Raw genomic sequence first — 21,716 nt, 5'->3', positions numbered from 1 at the left:
CCCCCCACAATCACATTCTCCTCCTCTTCTCTCTCTCTCTCTCTCTCTCTCTCTCTCTCTCTCTCTCTCTCTCTCTTTCTCTCTCACTCTCTTTGTGTGTCTCCAATTCTCTCCCTATGTCTTTTTCTTGTGTGTGAGTATAGCCTCCCTCACCTCATGCACCCTATAGAAAATGTTGAGTCACTGAACTAATAGTCACTTTTTCTTAAATCTTCATGAGCTATAAAGATTTCTTTTAGAATATATAGTATCAATGAGTTGTGTAAACAAAAGCAATAACTGTTAGTTCTTATTTTAAGACATTTTCACAATACAAATAGGAGCTTAAAATCAAGATTATATTTATTTCATATTTGGTAGTCTAAGTACAAAAAAGGTCAGATAAATTTGCAACTTTCAACAGTGATTATCTTGAGAACATGATGGTGCTTATCATTTTTTCCTATATATATATAAGAAATATAATATATATATATATTAGCTTAAGACAGTTTCTTTCTATGTAACTCAAACTGATCTTGGCAAAAAATTTTCCTCTTCATTCTCTTAGTTGCTGCAATTACAAGTCTGAGTTATAATATCAACACTTTTTTAAAAAACAAAAATACATAATTTATGATATTACCATTATTTTCATATAAGAAAATAGATATCTTAAACAATATCAATGTAAAATATCCACCAGAGAAGACCACTGAGACATGGCCCAAGCCAATAAAATGTCTGTATTATCTGGTCACCAACTCTATTGGGTATTTAGAACCCATGTGCAGTCCTGAGACTTTCTCAGATTGGGTTTTAAGGACAATAATGACATCCTTGGTTGACACACATCCAATAGCAAGAATAGTAAGCAGAAGCCAAACTAAAGAAGCCAGAAAGCAAGGTTAGCACTTTTGGGGACATTTTCAGAACTTTGGACTTTGAATGATTAGGTGTTTCTTTTTATTTTGGAGGGCATTGATTCCTACAGCTAGCACAAGGCCTGAATGGTATTTAGTGTCAGTTCTCATAAGATATGACAGTCTACTTAGGTCTGGGGGATTCTTATATTTATGCTGTTATTTAATTTGGTGGTAAAAATTTAAATTTGTAGAGTGTGTTCATAAATTCATTTAATCGGGTATATTTTATGTGGAATGTTATTTGCACCTCTTGTAGCTATTTATTATTTTTGATATCTATGTCTCTGCTAATCATATTCACAAATAAAAAGGTGAAATTTTTTTAAATGCAGAAAAAATAAATCTGTCATTTTATTTAACATTCATTTTGAAGGTACAGTTTTATCAATACAATCTGCTTCTATTTAAATCTTAGTATAATTCTAAAAGCATGCATTTATATACAATGAAATCTACATTCCTAAATAAATTACAGACATGATATATATTAAACAATAAAGAATACCAATTTGAGAATTCAGGACATTTATTTTTCTGCATGGGAATTTAACACCTGTGTAATTTACACAGAAATGATGTTTATTAGGTAGTGAGGCACTAAATAAGCATACTCAGTGTCTAAAACAGACTGGGTTTTAGGCGACAAACTACCTTCAGTCCTTAACATCTCACTCACCTAGAACCAGATGCAAGGACTCAACAGTAAACATGTACAATCTCATGCTTAGAACCTAAAGCATGCATTGAGTCAAATTTATACATTCTGATCTACACTAATATCTATGCAATATATACTTCTTACAAACACTTTATACATTAAGTTACCCTGCGGGATCCTGGAACATCTTTGAACAGTTTATGAAACAAGTTTTGAGGTTCATCTGCAGGCTGGTTTAGGCCAGGTGGGAAATGGCAGCAATCTGAGGTTTATACTAAAGGAAAACGGTTCCTATCAACCCATGTAAAGATACCTATGTACATGGAAGACACAGACTTTTGCAGCTGGAGCCACCAGTGCAAATGCATGCATTGAGGTACTTATTTTCTCCATGGTCAGGTATAATTATGCAGTCATTTTTCTCAAGCACTGAACTTAATCAAATGAAAAGTCTGAACTTTAAATATGAGATATTTGTTTAATTAATTTGCAAGTATTATGCTTTTAATGGAGATTCATCATTATAGGCTTAGATATCTCATTGAAAATATTTAACAGTATATTTTCTCAGGTGAAATGTTTTTATCACTTCGTACTTTTTACTTCTTTGTTTCCTCAGGCTTGATCCACTGATTTTCTTATACAGATCAGAACCACCTGCATAGGGATGGCACAGCCCATAGTAGAATAGGATCTACTACACCAAGAACCCAATAGAGGAGTTAGAGAAAGGACTGGAGGAGCTGAATGGGTATGCAACCCCATAGGAAGAATAACAATATCAACCAACCAGACTGCCCCAGATTTCCCAGGAGCTAAACCACCAACCAAAATATACACATGGAGGGACCCATCGTGACAGCCACATATGTAGCAGAGGATGGCCTTGTCAAGAATCATTGGGAAGAGAGCCCCTTGGTCCTGAGAAGACTCAATGCCCCAGTGTAGTGAAATGAGAGGATGGGGAGGCAGGAGTGGCTGGATGGGGGAATACCCTCAAATAAGCAAATAAGGAAGGGGAGATGGGATAAGGGATCACATTTGAAATCCAAATAAATACAATATTCAATAAAAATAATAAAATTTAAAAGGGTAAAAAATAAAGAAAGAATGAAAATATTTTATAGATATAGCCACAGAATAATTTAATACAGGCAATTCCTCGGTTGTGGAACTTTTTCCCAAGTTACTCTAGTTTCTGTAAAGTTGATAGTATTAACCACAACATACCACAACGTACAGTGTGATTAAGTTACATAAGAGGATACACTATAAATATATGTAGGACCATCCCATGGGCTGCATTGAAGGGCAAAACACTAGCTGATCACAAATATGTATTGCTCTATAGGCTTTGAGTTTGAATGACAGCTAATGTTACCAGCTATCTCAAGCTCCCGCTACCATGGATTCCTTACCATACGTAAAAATTGATGAAGGCAAGGAAAAAAATTGCAGTCATGTAAACCAATGAAAGGGAGAACAGAAACTTTTATGTATAAAATACTAGTGTTTTTCTCCTCATGTAAGTCTTGTAGTTTTGTTATAGAATATCTGCCCTTCAGAAACTTTATTGTACTATTTCAATCCATTTCTCTTACCTTCTCCTTTACTTAATAAGTGATAGACACAGAGATAATATGATGATACAGAAGTACATAGATTAATGGTCAGTAAGAGTGATGCAATAAATACCTACATAAACAGGTATGCACATTTATACTCTTTATCAGTGTGACGCAGATTTTGTGAAAATAGTGATTAGTTTCTATACCAGAGCAGTTAAGAGGATGGCGTTATTCTGGAAGCACAGGTTCAAATATCTAGGAGTGGAGGAAAGAGAAAAGAAAAATTGAGGAAGAAACAGGGATCACAGATACATCCCTTAGAATTAGGATATGAAAGTGACTAAATTCCATTGTGTACTTCTGTCATTTTTTTTGCATTGAAAGATTAAAGGAGTTTTAATTGATACTCATCATTTTAAGCTGTTGGTGAATCAATTCCACGTAAAAAGAATGGCTTTTGGTAATTTGGGAAAGAAAAATAGAAGAACCTGTTAATAAAAATAATTAGGCTACAGAGTATATGTTTAGTCAAATGCTAGTTAAATTCCAGGCTGCTATGAAGTCAAGAAAGACATCATTAAGATGACATAAGTATTATCTCCAGAGATGCATAAAATTAAGAGAAAAATAATAATGGAAAATTTACATTGTCAAAAATTAAAATGAAGATTTTGAAGAACATGGGGTATGGCCAAAGTTTAGAACACATGTAGTTTTCATCGAAGATGGCTCTTTACTCTAGGTCCATGATTCCTTATACATCTTACAGTTAAGAAAAATTTGGAAGAAGCTCTGCCTGAATCACTATGGTCTACATTTAGACCAAGGCAATTGGTTTCGATTGATTGCCTTTAATTTTTGGTTATTCTTCATTACAGTCTAGAACTGATTTTGTAACTGAGAATATGATACAGTCTAGAAATGCTCTATTATTTGAGAAACTGATGATCATCTCAAACACATAATACTGTAATAGTTAATTTGTCAATAGATAAAATTCATTTTGTAGAATCATTCTTAATTATGTCTGTACAAGAAATTAATTAAAAGGATTTTCTTTAGTACTTCCAGAAGCATTTTGTTTTGACTAGTATCCAGTACATTAAAATATGTATGAATCTTCAGTAAAATGTCATTGTTTACTGTCAATCATTTAACTTGAAAAGTTTGAGAAGGCGATAGTCATCTATCTCATAATAATCATTAGTGAATTCTCACATTCACCTTAGTTTGTAGCTCAAGTTTTATCTAAATCCAAATTAAGAAATCTGTAGATAACACTTCATAAATTTTATAAAGTACTTAAAAAGAATTGAAGATCAAATCAGTGGAAGTCAAACTATGATCTTATCTATGTTTAAATCCAAATGGAAGGATTAAGCAATATTTAAGACAATGATTGTATATTTATGGACTACTCTACCTTAAATTGACAGTTTGAGTACTATAGATGTTCCATTTTAAAACAAAATAAATTCCTATACTAATGGTTTACTTATTTGTCATATATAACCTGAAGGAAGACATTTTCTTGGAGAAGATAAGCCTATTACAATATTTACATCATCTAGGCCTAGACATAACTTCACACATAATATAAACCTAAATGTGTATCCTGTTTAATAATGAGGGAAGGAAAATAAAAGTGATTTTGTGTCTAGACAAGAGAAGCATCAGAAAAAAAGAATTTATTTTTGATTAAGTTCCAAGGTCATATAGTCCATTATAGCTATGAAGACATGTAGAAGACAAAGAAGGCATAGGAGAAGTTGGAGAGAGCTGGCTGCTCAGACTACATGCATACTCAGGAGTAAAGAAGAAATAAGGACAAGGGTCTGTCTGCAAGTGCTCAAGGACTATCCACATTGACTCACTGTCTCCAGTGAAGTTCAATCTCCTGAAGTTTCAACAACATTATTAAGAATCTAAGGATCATGTGTTTCAATTTATGGGGCAACATTTCACATTCAAATAATAACACATGGTTGGTAGTATGTATAGGTAGTAGATGCCAGGAACCATCTTGGAGAAGCTAAAAAATAGCAGGTGATCTTCCTGAAATGGTTCTGTCATGGATTGTTAAAGTTATTGATGGATTCACTTCTATAGGCATGGCCGACAAAATTCAATTCTACGAAAAATTTCTGTCATCAATATGCTTTTCCTGTTATTATTAAACATATACAACAATGACTAGGTATTAACCCATGTTTTTGAGAACAACGAAGATTTACTGTCTTGTGGTGTTGCTACATAGACAAATAAGTGACTTCTTAAATCTTAATAATAATTCTATGAGAATTCCTAAAATTATATTAGTAATTATAAAGTTGTTTTATCTTAGGACTGCTATTAAATTCTCTCTAATAATACTAACTGCAATTAGAACTCCACTAGTCTTAAAGTATCAGTAATTACTTGCTTCTGATGTAGCAAGAAGGCATCTACAACTTAGATGACATTCCAAGAGGCTGTAAAACAGTTATCCAAAGGTCACAAAAAGGGAACTACTGACTTATTATAGGTGAGAGGACAGAAGATAAAATATTGACTGGGTTTATCTATATGAATTCTCAGAGTACCTTAGTCACAAAAATTATAACATATGATGAATGTTACCCAGGTAATTTCTCTTAATAGGTATGTATATAAACTTTCTCTGTTGTAAACTTCTTATTCAGTTTATGATTTGAATTTATGTGTCAACTTGTGGCAAACTATTTACCATGTGATCATGTATTCTGAAAGATGTATAAATGTTGAGGGCAAAGAGCAGAAACAGAAGTGAAGAAGAACATTTTAGAATGAAGAACCTATTAGAAGAACTTTCTTAGAGAACTTTCATAGAAAACTTTTTAGAGAGAACTTAGAAATAAAGATTAAAATCACTTTTCAAAGTGTCCCTCTCTTCTTCCTGTGACTTCAAGTTAGAGCTGCACAATTCCTGCAGAGATAGAACAAAGGCTGTTTTACTTAATCCCCTGCTGTTTTATGATGAGGTGCTCAATTCCAGAGACTGCAGTTTCTGGCCTCAAGGGAACTCAGACAGGCAGGTCAGCTACTGCAGCAAAGTGACTCACAGTTAAGACAGGTAAAAGTTTTATTATAAAACAGCAATCTTAAATATCTTGCAAGGCTACATCTTGTCCTTGGTGATGCTCATCTCCCTCCACTACCTCAAGAGAGAACTAAGAAGAAAGAAGACCCTCAGGTGCTGGCCCCTGGCAAATAGGACTACTTTAGTTTAATTCATCATAAGTTATTGGCAATTGTATAGTGAATGTTAATTTCAGTATTTGACTCTTCCTATCTACAGGTAAGATTTTCACATCGAACTGAGATAGTATAAGTGCTGAAAACAAACATACCTGGTAAAGCAATTTGAACAATTTCATAATTTACAAAGGGAGGAAAAGATAAATGAAAATGTAGAATTATGGTAAAGCTGAGCTAAGGTCCTGTCCTTCAGTCATCTTTCATACAAGAGTTTATGTCTTGGCATTTCATCAACCACGATATATTTCTTCAACTTGTACCAACAACAGAATCCACAATTATAAAGATTAAGGATGTGGTTCATAACTCCAACTAGACTTAAAAATAAATGTGACTCTAGGCAATGCCTTTGAGGAGGAGGGGGAGACACTTGAAAATAATAAGAATTTCATTTGGAATGGTTCCATTGTCCTTTTAAAAATATTACTAATTTATAGTCAGTAGCCAATGATAACAACTTTACTGAGCTAAGCCAAGCAGTCATAGCACAAAGTACATCATCTCCATATTACTTGGTTTTTGGAATAAAGTACTTCTAGGACAAGGGTTGGATATTGTGAGGCATTTTTTTTTAACCAAGAAGAGAAGGTGATTGGAAATGTGACAGTTCAAAATGAATATGCTGTGACATTGACTGAAATGGATTAACTCTGGAGGAAAAGTCAGATAGATCTTTGGTCCTTTAGTAAGCAGCTGGAAAGAAGAAATTAAGCACCAGGGGGAAAAGTTTGATTCTTCCTTCTGTCTCCTGATTCTTCAGCCAGGTGCTTTAAATATTCTGGTAACTACCTTCTTGTAAGTCTGTCATCTTCCAGTAATTTCAAATATACTGAAGTCCTAAAGCTACGGATGCTACAATGTAAATTTATTTTCCTCCATAATCCCTGTCACTTTTCCTGTCTTCACATAAAACTCAGGAGATGTAACATTTCATTATTAATTCCTGCAATGGCAAGCTGGCTGTTAGAGTCAAACTGGAAGAGCTGCCTCCACCATGCAGCTGAGTCTTCTGCAGCCATTGGCTCATAAGACATAGGATGATGGAGGTTTTAGATCCTGCTGTTTTGTAATGGATACTAGAGCACAAATAAAATAAAATAAAATAAAATGAAATGAAATGAAATAAAATAAAATAAAATGCCATAAATTGCTCAATTGAGGAAATCAAGTGGGCAGAGAGACAGTGAATTAGAGTCAAAGCCAATTAATTCCTCCTTTGAAAAAAGTTGTGTTTTTAAAATGAGGTTTTGTTTTTATAAAGGATGTGAGAGTACCTCCAAGAGGGTATGGTGATACCGTGAGATTGGTAACTTGAGAGCAGGTGGTCACATTGAAGGATCAGAAAATTAAAAAAGAAACCAGCCAAATAAAAATAGAAGCAGGCTACAACGATTTTTAGTCACATTTTAAATAATAAGATACAAATGACAATTTTAAGGTGTATTATCGCTAACATTTAAAAACAAACTATACATAAAATGATGCACTTTCTAAGTGAGTACAAATTCAATCTGTGAACAAATATGAGACTTTTTTTTGTCTCTATTATGAGACTTTGTAAAAATGTCAATTTGGGGGTCAATGGGGTGCTTCAATGGTTAAAAGCATTTACTGCCAAACATGAAACTATGTTTTCTATCCTCAATTCTATGACAAGAATTCATAGTGGAGGGAGAGAACCAAATCCTGCTAGCTGTAGTCTGACCTCTAAATACTTGAGAAGACACATGCGCATCCATACACAGACATACAAAACGAATAAGATGCTTTCTACATTTTCTTTCATTAATCACATTAAAATAATAAGTGCACAGTATACCATGTTTTTAAAATGAGTATTTAAAATCATGGATGAAAAAAAAGGAAACATATTCTCCAAAGAAGAAAAACATAAGCCATAGTATTAATAACATGAGTTTTATTGTCCAGTAATAGATACAAATGAGAAACTGGAAATGTAGATCAAGTGAAGGTACTTGCAAGAGGCATACAGGAACAGAAGGTGATCAACACAGGTACTTGAGTAGGGGGCTGTCACCCTGGGTAAAAATGTCTAACTATCCAGGTGGAGAGTGATGCCCAAAAGTATTATGATTGTTGGGAAAGCACTGTTATCAGTTGTATCCAGATACTTGTGGCAATGTAGAATGGAGACCAGTTGATTATGTTGCATCATCCAATAAAACATGTCATTATGTGGTAGCTCGTGGTATATCATCAGGACATCATGCTATCTCATGGGAAATATATCTACTAAAATAAATAATCTATAATATTTATAGTCATACTTGAGACTACATGGAAATACATATATTAGGGATTCGTGTGGATATTTCTTTTCATTTTATGTTCAGCCTCAATGGTAGATGATGATGCCCCTTTCTCTTCACTTCATACTAGGAATACATTTTTTTTTAAACATTATGTTGTTGCTTTTGGATCTCAAGAATCTTAGCTGGTTGAATGGCTCAGAGGTTACTAATGATATTCCCCAATCTGCATATCCTGATAGCCTAAGACTAATTTCCTGATCTCCAGTGGTGGAGGATGAATGAACAGACACAAGTTGTCTTCAAATCCCCACATGTGTGTCATGGCGTGTATACATACATACATATATACATAGCCAGAATTACATATAATAAATAAATAAACGAGATAAAAAATTTTAAAGATATTGTGGAATCTAGTGTACCTAATTATCAAATATATGAAATTGGAAAACTCCTTGTCAATAGCATAATTGGAAATCTACTTTAAGAATGAAAGCCCATCTGCAATTGAAAGTTAGAATACATCACTCTGGAGCTGACTCTTTCTCCAAGAAAAAAAAAAAAAAGCTATAATCCTATAATTAAATGAAAGATAATAGAGAATAATTATCAGTTGAAAATCATCACAGATGAGCTAGTACTATAAAACAAACAAAATTAAGAAGCAAATGTATGCATTATTTTAAAATCTAATATTTATTAGACTTTGATGGAAAGCCATGACTTCAAGCTTATTCCTGGCCATATAGCATGACTGGAAAGCAAATTTTGTATATCTCAGAGAGTTTTACAACTAAGAGTACTAGTATTCACTTATAATGTAGAAACATAGTCCATTTGAAGTTTAAGTTTCTCTTATCAAATATTAAGTGTCATTTCTTTTATAATAATAAATTCTACCTAGTTTAATATGTGAAGGTAAGTAAATTATATTGGGACAAACTTTCCCAAGGTTTTGCCTACTTGTGATATGTCACGTATTGGAATAAACCTGAATCTTTCTGTGAGTTCTTTGAGTCTCATGGGACTGACATTCTCTTTCTGGATGATGCTTTAGGACATTTACTAAATATACCATTGTGTACCGATCAGAGATTAGTGATGACTGGATTCGGTGGCTGTTCACCTTTATTATAAGTTCCCATTTAACATTTCTGATTATAATTGTAGAAAATAACCCCATGTGTTCATGGATGTGTGCTTCTCTCCATCCAGCCCATCAACTTCCCAGAAGCAATTGGCATAATTTAAACTTCCATCTATCTCTTCCCCTTCAATTGTAATTGGAGGCACCTATTTTTAAAGCAGTCTATTCTTGTGCCATTATGTTATCTTAGAAATTTATTGAGATCCCACTGCCCCAAACAGGCACACTGGTGCTATAAATAACCTAGCCTGATAATTGTTTAAATAAAACTGGGCCCTGTGAACCAGCAGTGAATTCTAAATAAAGCCAGGCTAGAAAAGCGTCTCTGATTGCTCTGAAATGCTTCTCTACTCTAGAACTCTGAAAGCACACATTCTATAAAATTTTGAGATCTCATCCATTTAAGTCAAAATTTAACATACGTGGGCCATGTAGATATATCACCATATATTTAAACGTTAAGACATGAATAAACATATGCTGGTTAAAAATATTGAAATGGTAGCAACACAATTTCCACTGCATAGCTAGAGATATTTCACAGTTTATAAGATTGCCTTTAAAGTTCTCCTTATAACTCCCATTTGCTCTTAACATTCATTATAGTTTTTTTCTGTTCTCTAAAGGTAAAAATGAGACTCATAGCCTTGAAGCTTTCATGCACAGTTTGTACATGAAGCACAATTTGTACTCTAGTTTGGCTGAGAAAGAGGAAAGATTTGGGTACAAGGTTGTTCATTTATAAAGCTCTCTGTAACATATATAAGAGGTGAAAGATTTAGAATGACAAAAGAATAAATGTATGAAAACCTGCTTCTTTTAATTGTATAAGTGGTGATTCTAAATATTCCCTAGAGACTACTTTTGAACAAATAAGTAGATATATTCAAATATTTCCTTTAAAACTATTGAAAAATTTTAGATGTTTGTCCTTCAAGTTTGCTCGTGAAGTGGCTGTAATAAGTTTTCAATGATAGAAAACAAAAAGAAATGAAAATAATTGTTCTCCTATCATGCTGGATAAAAATGTCTATAATATACTTGTCTTGATTTTTTTTTACAATTAAGTTTAAATGTAGCATGGTAAATAGTTTTTTAATATAAATAAAATCAAATAGGTTTATGCCATCTAAGTTTTAAATCAATATTTCACAAACAAAATAATTTGTATATTTCATCATAAATTTGTTACCTTTATTTGAAATCATATCTTACATGGTGTCAAATTCATCATATTTTCCAATATACATGATGCTACCATAGGCTAAACCCAATATTGGTTTGAATTGAAGATCTTTCAAATGTAGAAAAATCCATTAGGTATTTGTATAAATTTAAAGTGAAGTTTTATAGACAAAACATCCAGGATGGTTTTAGCATCTTGAAAATTTTTGAAGTTTTGATAAAATTAAGTACAATTGAAATTTTCTTCTCTCTCTAATCCCAGGCTGAAAAAAGAGTTAATGACCTGTTAATGACCTGGGATTATTAGTTTAATCATTGTTATTTGACATACTCATCAAGCAAGTACATTTATTGAAATTAAATATTCTACTTGCTACATAAAATATGCTCCTTTTGTAAGTGGATTTCAAAACAAAGAGGTCCTGTTTCATTGGCAAACTCAGCATCCTCAGCTATGAGACTGTAAGGAGGAGGAGGAGGTTGCAGACTCATGTGTGCTGGCAGCATCCTGTGACAAGGCATCTGCAGAGACAGTCTGCATTATGTTGCCATTTAGCTGGTGACATTGCTATGTCACTTGCATTCATTCCACAATTTGCATGAAAAGAAAGCATACCACAACAACCCTGCAAAGTCTGGAAATGTATGATAAACTGTCAGATTCCCTTGTATGATTTGTTTTTCATGAGATTTTAGTTGGCATACAATAATTCAATCAATGTAGTCCTTCCCAAAAGCAAAGCAAATTGCCCTGATCAATGCAGGTTCCAAACTTATCAACATCTAAATGGGGACAGCTCAATTCCTTAGATTAGTGTTTGGCTCAAATCAGCAAAGGTTTCCCCAGAAATAAAGGATGATACAATTAAAAGCGTCCAGCTTTTCTTTCTTCTGCCTATCAGTTCAAAGGATAAGCAATGCCATTTGGCTACATCTTAATCACGTTCAAGCTGGAGGGCCATCCGTTGAAAGCCTGTCTCAGTTCATAGATATGAGAGATTGTAATATTTTAACATTTCCTGCTGCCAAGTTGCTAAGCAATAAAACTATCTTGGCACTCTGCTGCCAGTTCATCATGAAGAACGACTTCAGTTTTGCTTCGTCTCTTGATGAAACAAATGGAAGGCAGCTGTACCAAAAGGCACTTCAGAAATGTGTTGCCAAACAAATCTCTGGAACTTTCACCTCTTTGCTTAGCTAACAGAGATAGCCAGACACAGAAAAAACCCATATATGCATCAGCATAGAAAAGCAAGTCTGAAATAATACTGATACCATTACACAAATATTATCTCATTGTAATTCTAGCCTCATTCTGCTTTTCCGTATCTCCATCTCCATGGGATACAGAAGTGTGACAGTTACTTAACTAAAGACAACTTTGATTCCAAAGTCAAACTAAAGTCAGGCACACTCATAGAACCATAGGCTAAATTAAATACATATTTCTAGTTGCCTTTTTAGCCATCTTTTAAATTTTTGATTTCTTGAATAACATCAAAGCTAGACACTCAGAGAGAAAAGGTATAAGCAAAACAATAAGAGAATGGTATTACAGTGTATTTTTGAGATACATGTAATTTCATAACATAGCATATACTTTTCAGAACTTTTTCATTTGCTGGGTACATGTATTCAGGTATATATAAATCTAGGAAATTGGAACCGAGACTATACATCTTAATAGAAAATGGCACATTTCCTTGCTATCATCATCATCATCATCATCATCATCACCATCACCATCATCACCATCATCACCGTCATCACTATCATTATCATTTTGACATAAACTAAATCAGCTCTTGAGTGTATGGAACTAAGATCGTTCCATGTCAGAGAATTAAGAACTCACCCTTCAAAATCTTAATTAAAGGACCTAGTTTGCAAGAGTCCCTTGAGCGTTAAAACACATGAGTTTCCAGGAAAAGACCCTTTTGTACAAAGTCAAATCATTCTGCAGATCTCTATCTGAAACTTATTTCTCTACAAACTATGCTTTCCTTGTCTCAGAGAGCCCATGTTCCTCCACTTAGCTAAATTCTTCTCTGGGATATCTGCAACTTACCTGTAACATTTGTTTTCTGGATCAGGCTAGGTGAAACTAGAATATATCATACAAGTACAAAACAAGACAAATTGACGATTTTCTTTATGATTTTTCTTTTATGTCTCTTCCCTTGTATTACAGAACCCTGATTCTTTGCTTAACTGTATTCTCTATAAGAGCTGGGTTCCATGATGGCTATTTAGTTCGTAGGCAGATTCTCAGAAAATGTCCTCTATGACCAATCAATGTGCTAGACCCCTAAGACAAAGTGAGATATTCAGATGTCATGGTCTGTCTATTACTGTTCTTGCCTCTCAGATAGGCAAACAAAGAGATACAAACAGATCAATTATAACAGTTATAAAATCCATGCTAGGTCAGTGGAGTGTTCCAGTAAGTAGAAAGTGTGTACAATTCTTGTGAGACAGGCAGGACGAGCATGCTTAAAAAAGAGCCACATTGAATACTTAAGAATAAATAGGACTTCATCAAGAAGGAGAAAGCGTATACTACCAGACTATAATGTACACAAAACAAACATACATAGAACTCAGAGACATAAAGCCCTACTCTTGGAGGAAAGGGAGCATTGGTCAAGATTCACCAGCCAGTTTTGCATATTAAATATGTGGTGTGGGTGAACGGGGATCACTTTTGTACACTGCAAAGGAATTAACCTGTATTATGCAGAAAACTGATATAGAAAATCTCTGATTTGGTGACAATCGTGTATTTGGTCAAGTTGATCAAATAATAAAGAATAGACCAGAAATATTTAGGTACTGAGCTGCAGTTATATAGGAAAGCATTTTAAAACGTGTTGTATTTTTGTCAAAGGCTTTTTCAGCATCTAATGAGATGATCATGTAATACTTTTAAATTTGTTTATATAGTGGATTATGTTGATGGATATTTTTATATTGAATCATCCTTGAATTTCTGGGATGAAGCCTACTGGATTGTGGTGAATGATTTTTTTTTTTGATGTGTTCTTGGAAGTCAATCTGATACAATTTGAAAGGGAAGAAGTCAGTGTATTACTATTTGCGGATGATAGGATAGCAACTCCAAAACTTCTACAAGAGAACTCCTGCACCTGATAAAGAACTTCAGAAAAGAAACTGGATATAAAATTAACTCACACAAATCAGTAACTTTCCTCTACAACAAAGGATAAATGGGTTCAGAAAGAAATTAGGGAGATGACACCCTTCACAATAGTCACAAATAATATAAAATGTCTTGATGTAACTCTAACAAAGCAAGTGAAAAATCTGTATGACAAGAACTTCAAGTCCCTAAAGAACGAAATTGAAGAAGACCTCAGAAGACGGAAAGATCTCCCATGCTTCTGGATTAGCAGGATTAACAGTAGTAAAAGTGGTCATCTTGCCAAAAGCAATCTACAGATTCAATGCAATCTACAAAAAAATTCCAACTCAGTTCTTCACAGAGTTAGAAAGAGCAATTCTCAGATTTATCTGGAATAACAAAAACCCCAGGATAACAAAAACAATTCTCAACAATAAAAGAACTTCTGGGGTAATCATCATCCCTGACCCTCAAGATGTACTACAGAGCAACAGTGATTAAAAAAAAAATGCATGGAATTGGTACAGAGACAGGCAGGTAGATCAACAGAATAGAATTGAGGACGCAGAATTAAATCCACATACCTATGATCACCTTATCTTTGACAAAGAAGCCAAAACCATATAGAGTTAAAAAAGACCCTTCAGAGCTCTGGAGGACAAAGCCACCAACCAAAGAGTATACATGGGCCAGTCTGTGACTCCTGCTACAGATGTAGCAGAGGACTGCCTCATCTAGTTTCAATGGGAGGAAGGCACTTGTTTTCTGGAGGTTTGATGCCCAGAGAAGGGGGAGGCTAGAGGGGTGAGGCAGGAGAGGCTGAATGGGTGGGGGGTGCACCATCTTTGAGACAAGTGGAAGGGGGATGGGATGAGGATTTTGTGGAGGAGAGAACAAGAGTAGGGACAATATTTGAAATGTCAATAAATAAAACAATAAATAAAAATTTGTTAAAAATTAAATTTCTACTGCTTTGACTACAGAGCTTATCACCAAAATATTACTCATATGTTCCTGTGAGAAATTAAGTGGGTAATGGGGACACCAATCAGAACAAAGAACACTGGGAAATGTGAGTCTGTACTTAATAATCAGGCTGGAATTTAGTCTCCTTGGATTTGAAGTACTTCTAAGAAATGTTAGTGAATATAAGACTGGTATTTGTGCACATGACATATTTTGGTCCTATTCTTTTCCCTCCACTAACTCCTCCCAGATCCAATTAAGATCCCTACCAACTTTTTTGGGGATAGTTTTTTTTTTAAACCTATCCCAAAGACAAAACACAATAAACAAATCAAGCAAATAAAATTTCAATAAGACAAAGTTGTCTAATAAAACAATAGCCACACGCAATAACATGGAGTCCATTTTGTGTTGCCCAACTACTCCTGAGCATGTATCCAGCTCTGGAATATATGTGACATATCCAGGGATACTCATTGGTGAAAACTAATTTCTCCTTTCCCAGTAGGTATCAATTGCAAATAACTCCTTGTTTGGAAGTGGGACTTTGTGTCTACATCCATTCTCAGTGCTATGATTTGGTCTGGTTTGAATTTGTTCAGCTTTTATGTACATTCTTATAGGCCCGTGAGTTCCTATGTGGATTCATCCCACTGTGTTTGGAAGACACTGTTTTCTAAGAGTCATCTATCCCCTGTGCTTCTTTCAATCTTTCTATTCCAACTTCTTCATAGATCTATGCACCTTGAAAGAAGGGGTTTCATAAAGCCATTTCATTTAGCTCGGAGTGACTCAAAAGTACTAAGTTTACAAAAAAACAACTCTAGCAGAAAATAAATTCATGGATTTATCAATTATAGGTATATTAGTTAAGATTACTATTATTGTGATTAAAAATTACTAAAAGCAACTTAAAGAGGAAAATGTTTTATTTGGCTGATGTAACCCGAATCCCAGTTTACTAAATGAAGTCAAGGTGTGACCTCAAACTGGACAGGAACCTGGAGGGAGATGATGCAGAATTTAGGGAGGAGTGCTACTTACTGGCCTACTCTACACAGCTTGCTCAGCTGGCTTTTGTAGAGAATCCAAGAAAACCAAACTGTTTGTTTCCCTAAGCACTACAGGATGAACACCTCATTGTTAATCACTAACTCAAAAACATCCTATAGGCTTTTCATCCTTCAGTCCAATCCTATATAAGCATTTTATCAATTGAGGTTATTACCTCGGAGGTGACTCCAGGTTGTTTCAAAAGGACAAAACCAAACAAGCTAACAAACAAAGAACTGGCTAACACAAATACTTAACAATATCTGGCAAATGATTATGAAGTCATCAAATATTACAGCATATAGTGAGAGTGAAAAGTCTATGCAGGACAGAAAGTCACTGGTACAGGAATCCTCTAGGAAGACATTTCAGTGCTTGGGAGTAAATATAATTATATTGAGTAGTTGATTGCAAGAACCCAAAGTAAGACTTCCATCAGACTTCACCAAACCAAAGTAGTGTATCTTCTTAGAGTGGCTGCTGAGTTACTGAGTATTCGTTAAGGTTTACTCTAACATCTAAATATTTTTACTACCTGTATTGAAAAGTTCCATTCATATATTAAGTGTGATTGTGACCTTTTACTAAACTAAAAGCATACATTTTAGAAAATAAGAAATTACTTCACCTAGAGGCAAGACATGTTCTTTTTAAAGTCACCTTCCAAGTAGTTATGAAGGATAATTAATTTCTAAGATCTACATCTAGTGAATCTTAAAAAATGATATCCATTGGTTCAAATCCAATATATTTCCAGGAAATAATTCAATTGAATACAATCTTACCCAGTTAATGCCAGGAAAAAAGATAATTGATTTATGCTACTTTCAGTTTAGATCATCTTAGCCTATATTTAATAATAACAGCCTTGACTATAATTTTATATGTGTATGAAATGGAAAAAAGAAAACAAATGTGAACTCTTGATTAATGTCTTAAAATATGACAGAAACTACAATTTGCTTTAATAAAAATAAAAGAGAAAATTTAAATGGAAATGTGCCTTATCTTTTGTTTGTTAAGGAAAAGTATCTTTCCTATGTTCAAATTTAACTAGTAGGGTTAACTAGTAGGGCTGTCTCTCTACTAACAATCATATAATATTTATTTCTAAATTCACCAATGTATGGTAAAAGGCAGTTACTTGTAAACTGAACATTTCCTACTGATTTAAAACAAAAAACTGTCTGTTGAAGTCAGAGGCATCTTAAAGCACAGACTCAAAGATAATGGTTATATGATGGTCATTGAAAATATAGATATTCATAGTGAAATTTATTATGTTAATTTTACAATGTGAAACCAGGATCACAGACTTGATATTATAAATTTGTTATGAAACTATAATCTTCATTGACATCCAACAGTGTATCTATAGCATCCATAATATAACAACGAATCTTCACTGTCAACATAACAGGCTTTCTTTTTCTTTTTTTTTTTTTGCTTTGATTTAATCTTTAATAAATTTTAGTAGATAAAAGGTATTTTCTCCTAAATTTTTAAATATAAAATTTCCTGACCACATGGGAAGAACATTTAGTGAGGCTGTTACACAAAACTCATTATATTTAACTTACTAAATATGAATGTGACAGAAGGATCTGTGCCATGATGGATTCTCAGCATCACCATTCAGTTCTTTTTCTTAAATCAAATCATAAGTTTTACTTATTCATACAGGGGTTAAAACACAAAAATGCAGGACATGGGGAAAAGGATGACACCGAAGCATGGGTTATAACAGGCTTTCAAATCATGTTGGAACACTGCTTTGGGCATGCTTAGACAAGTCATTCCAGAAATATCTGAGGGAGAAGACCCACATTCAGTGTTGCTGTCATTGCTTCCTGGGCTCGAATACAAGCCTGAATGCAAGCAGAAGGTGAACTTGCCCTCACTTGGCTTTTGATGCTTCAGACTCCCTGTAATAATCCTGCTCCAACAACAAGATTTCCTCATATGGCACACTGCCTCTGCCATGATGAACTGTAACCTTAACAGAGACCAGAAAACCCTTCCTTCCTTATTTTCTTTGTACACAGTGGTACACATAAATTCTGCTTAAATTCCCTAAAGTTGAGTGCATAAATCAATAGATGATTAACTTTTGATATAAGGTACTAATTAAGAATATTCACTATGTTGTAACTTAATTATTAAAAGATTTTTAATTATGTTTAAGTAATTCTTTGCTTATCAGATGTGGTTGCATGTCAGATGCTCTGAATGTCAGAATATTTACATTATGATTCATAAAAATAGAAATCTTACAGTTATGAAGTAACAATGAAAATAATTTTCGCATTGGGCATCACCACAACACGAAGAACTGAAAAAAGGATCTCTTTATTAGGCAAATTGAGACCCATTGATCTATATTCTTAGGAAAAGTAATTACAGACTACAATGAGGAAAATAAATATCTTATTACTATAACAATCTATTTTTTTCCATTATGTTCACTGGCTTTATAAATTAAGGTATAGTAAGAATACTCACTTTATGATATCTCCTTTATGCACTTTTTCTGACTTATCATTTTATCTCTTTCTTTTGAGTTGCTAAAATATTTGAATAATTCTGAACTTTCTTTCAATTGTCCTTAACACTTATTGATTTTCTCCCCATTACTGCTCATGAAATGATGACTCCATCAGCTAAATCTATTGACTTCATCCCGAAGCGTCAGGAATCTACTCATCTGCCTGCCCATTCTGAAACCAGGGCAAATCATTATTCTCTCACCTGAATTACTACATTAATAGAATTTACTTCTAAATTGTCTTTTACTCTCGTTCCCTGTCATTATTCCTTCCTTTTGCAGCGACGATTTTACACGATAAATCACATTTCACGTCGTCTCCTAGCTTTCACTTCCATTTTCATTGCATCATGCCTTAAATGGAATTCTGTTCCTCAGTGTAAATGGTTGGGGTATATGATCCAGTGTCTGCCTCTCTCTAAATCCAATTGCTTTCTCACTCCTCCTATTCTGTACTCCAGTTTTTTAACCTTTTCCCTTGTCGGTTACTATCAAACTCAACTCGCTCAACAATTAGTAATATGTGGCATTCTGACAAAATGACAATAAAAACAACAATTTCTCTCAAAAGTTTTTCTCCGTTTTGATGCTTAAGTACTCCATTCTATGAAACTTTGTAATGTGACTTTCTTGTTTTTATTATTTTTATCATTATTTCTATAAGATTCTTTCTTCCATTGTTTCTTTCCTTTCTCCAACTCCTTTCCCTTTCTTTAATAATCTAAAATATAATAATTGACAACTACTATTTCCTCTTAATAACTTTAATAAAAACTGTGGAACCAATCATTTTGTATGTCCATGATCAATAGAATTTATTGTGTGATTCAGGTTCAGGGGCATGTGTTTATAGTAAAAATTCAATAGTTAATAACTGATTGATTACACACACAAATACACTCACTCCTATACACCATACACTCATTGGATTGTACTATTCTACAGAATTTACCTGTAATTTAAGCTATGGAGAGGCTTTATTTATATTGAAGAAATAGAAATCAACTAAGAGAGTTGTAATGAAGCAATGCCTGATGTTTTACAGCAAGTGATATTGAAACTCGAAACTGTTAATTTTCTTGTCTAGATAGAGAGGTTCTGGGGAACACGATGACATTATCCCAGTTTTCTTTTGACCTCTTGTCAAAACAGTCTCATATTTTGCTCTTTGTACACTTCCATGATGATCAAAGTACTATTTTCATAATATTATTAAATTAATTGTGAATTATCTGTTTATACAAACTGTGAAGCTGTTCGTCCTGTGTTGCTTCATACTAATATTTATATTCCTTTCTAAGAACAAACATAACCTTAGAGTCATTTCAATCCAGTTAGATAGGAGTAGAAATTAAAGGAAAGAATATGACATGGGTAACACCGTACAATATCAAAACAAACATAAATCTATATTGTGAAGTATTTTGTTTCTGTAATTACTGACTGAAAAACCTTAGCTAAAACCATATATTTTCCAACAATAACACCAAAAGGGACAAAGCAAATTACCAGTTAACCTAATAAAACAGTACACTTGTTAAGTGAATTGATGTTCTCAAGGATGAGTAGATACTGAGAAACTGTAAGATTTGGGATAAGAAGGTCCATATTTCGGTATCACAATGCAGGCTAGGGATTCAATCAGAACACATTCCAAGGGAGGGGAGTGTAAAAGAAACATAGTGGCTTCCCAATTTCTATTGTGCAAATAAATTCTACCATTTTATAATTTCTAAAATGACAATGGCCCTAAGTTCTATGATATACTTTTTTCTCAAATACAAGTATAGCAGTTGTGAACACTCAGTTGTAAAAGCCGATAAAACAAGCAATGGGTTAACAATTATATTATAAACTGTTTGTGTTAATGAAGTATATGACACCCATATACATTTTGAAAGCTTTGCAAAGAATCGTGATACATGCTCTATATGTATGTCATATTAAGGTTTAAAATGCAAAGAGAAAAAGAAAAAGAAAAACATGTGTGTACCACAGTACTAAATATTTGCAAAAGTATGTACTAAATACTAGAGGTAAAGTTCCAACAATGTGGTTTTAGTATTTTTTTTTCTGTTGAGTGAGCCATGGAAAAATTTCTGCCATAAGCCTTTTTATATTATCTTTACGTCAACCACAGCAATAATTTCAAGTGTCCACAAGTTTAAAAACAGGTTGAAAAACAAGTCTAAGTTTCTATTGTAAATTGCTTAAATATTAATTTGTGGTTTAAAAGAGAAAACATAGAAATTGTTCAGTAAAAACTGTCTTTACAACTATATTATAATCCACATTTTTATTTTCTTATATCACCAGACTTATAACTACCGAAGTGAGAATATGTGTTGCAAGCTTATATTTAGGGAAAATCATTAAGAATATTTTTATTTTTCAATGAAACTAAATTTAAAAAAAAATTAATGACAAACGTGTTCTCCAAAATAATGACTACTTTTAATGTTGCTTAAAATAAATAAAAGTTGGAAAGCATTTATAAATTCACATAAAGAAGACAGTTTTCACTTGAAACAAATAGTGATGTAGTGTTTTTACCTTCAGTAGTTTTATCAACCTGACTTTGTATCATGTGAAAGTAATAGCCTCCTAGGAAGCTGTGAATTGTCTGTTTCCAAGATTTTATAAAACATGACAGATTAACTTTAACTTTCAGGAAACTCTAAGAATGTGGTTCATTGAAAACTGGTTTTACAAATGTACAGAATCTCTCATGATTAGGTTCCTAGTTCAATCTATTTTCATGAAACTTAAGTTGTATACTTAATCTTAGCTTGTCTGACATCAAATCCTTTACCTACAATTAAGGTAAATGCTCTACTCTTTATTGCTTGCTATTCCCGTTTGTTTTCTCTCTTAGTTTGCTTCCATAAAAGACCTGCTCCCTTACTCAGTTTCACCTTCAGTCCCTCTCTGTCTCTGTGCTGTCTCAGTGTTCTCTCTCTCTCTCTCTCTCTCTCTCTCTCTCTCTCTCTCTCTCTCT

The sequence above is a fragment of the Grammomys surdaster genome, unplaced genomic scaffold, assembly GCF_004785775.1.
Source record: "Grammomys surdaster isolate TR1022 unplaced genomic scaffold, NIH_TR_1.0 174, whole genome shotgun sequence".
In the NCBI taxonomy this organism is placed as follows: domain Eukaryota; kingdom Metazoa; phylum Chordata; class Mammalia; order Rodentia; family Muridae; genus Grammomys; species Grammomys surdaster.
The sequence above is the reverse complement of the archived record's forward strand: the minus strand, read 5'-3'. Positions refer to the sequence as shown.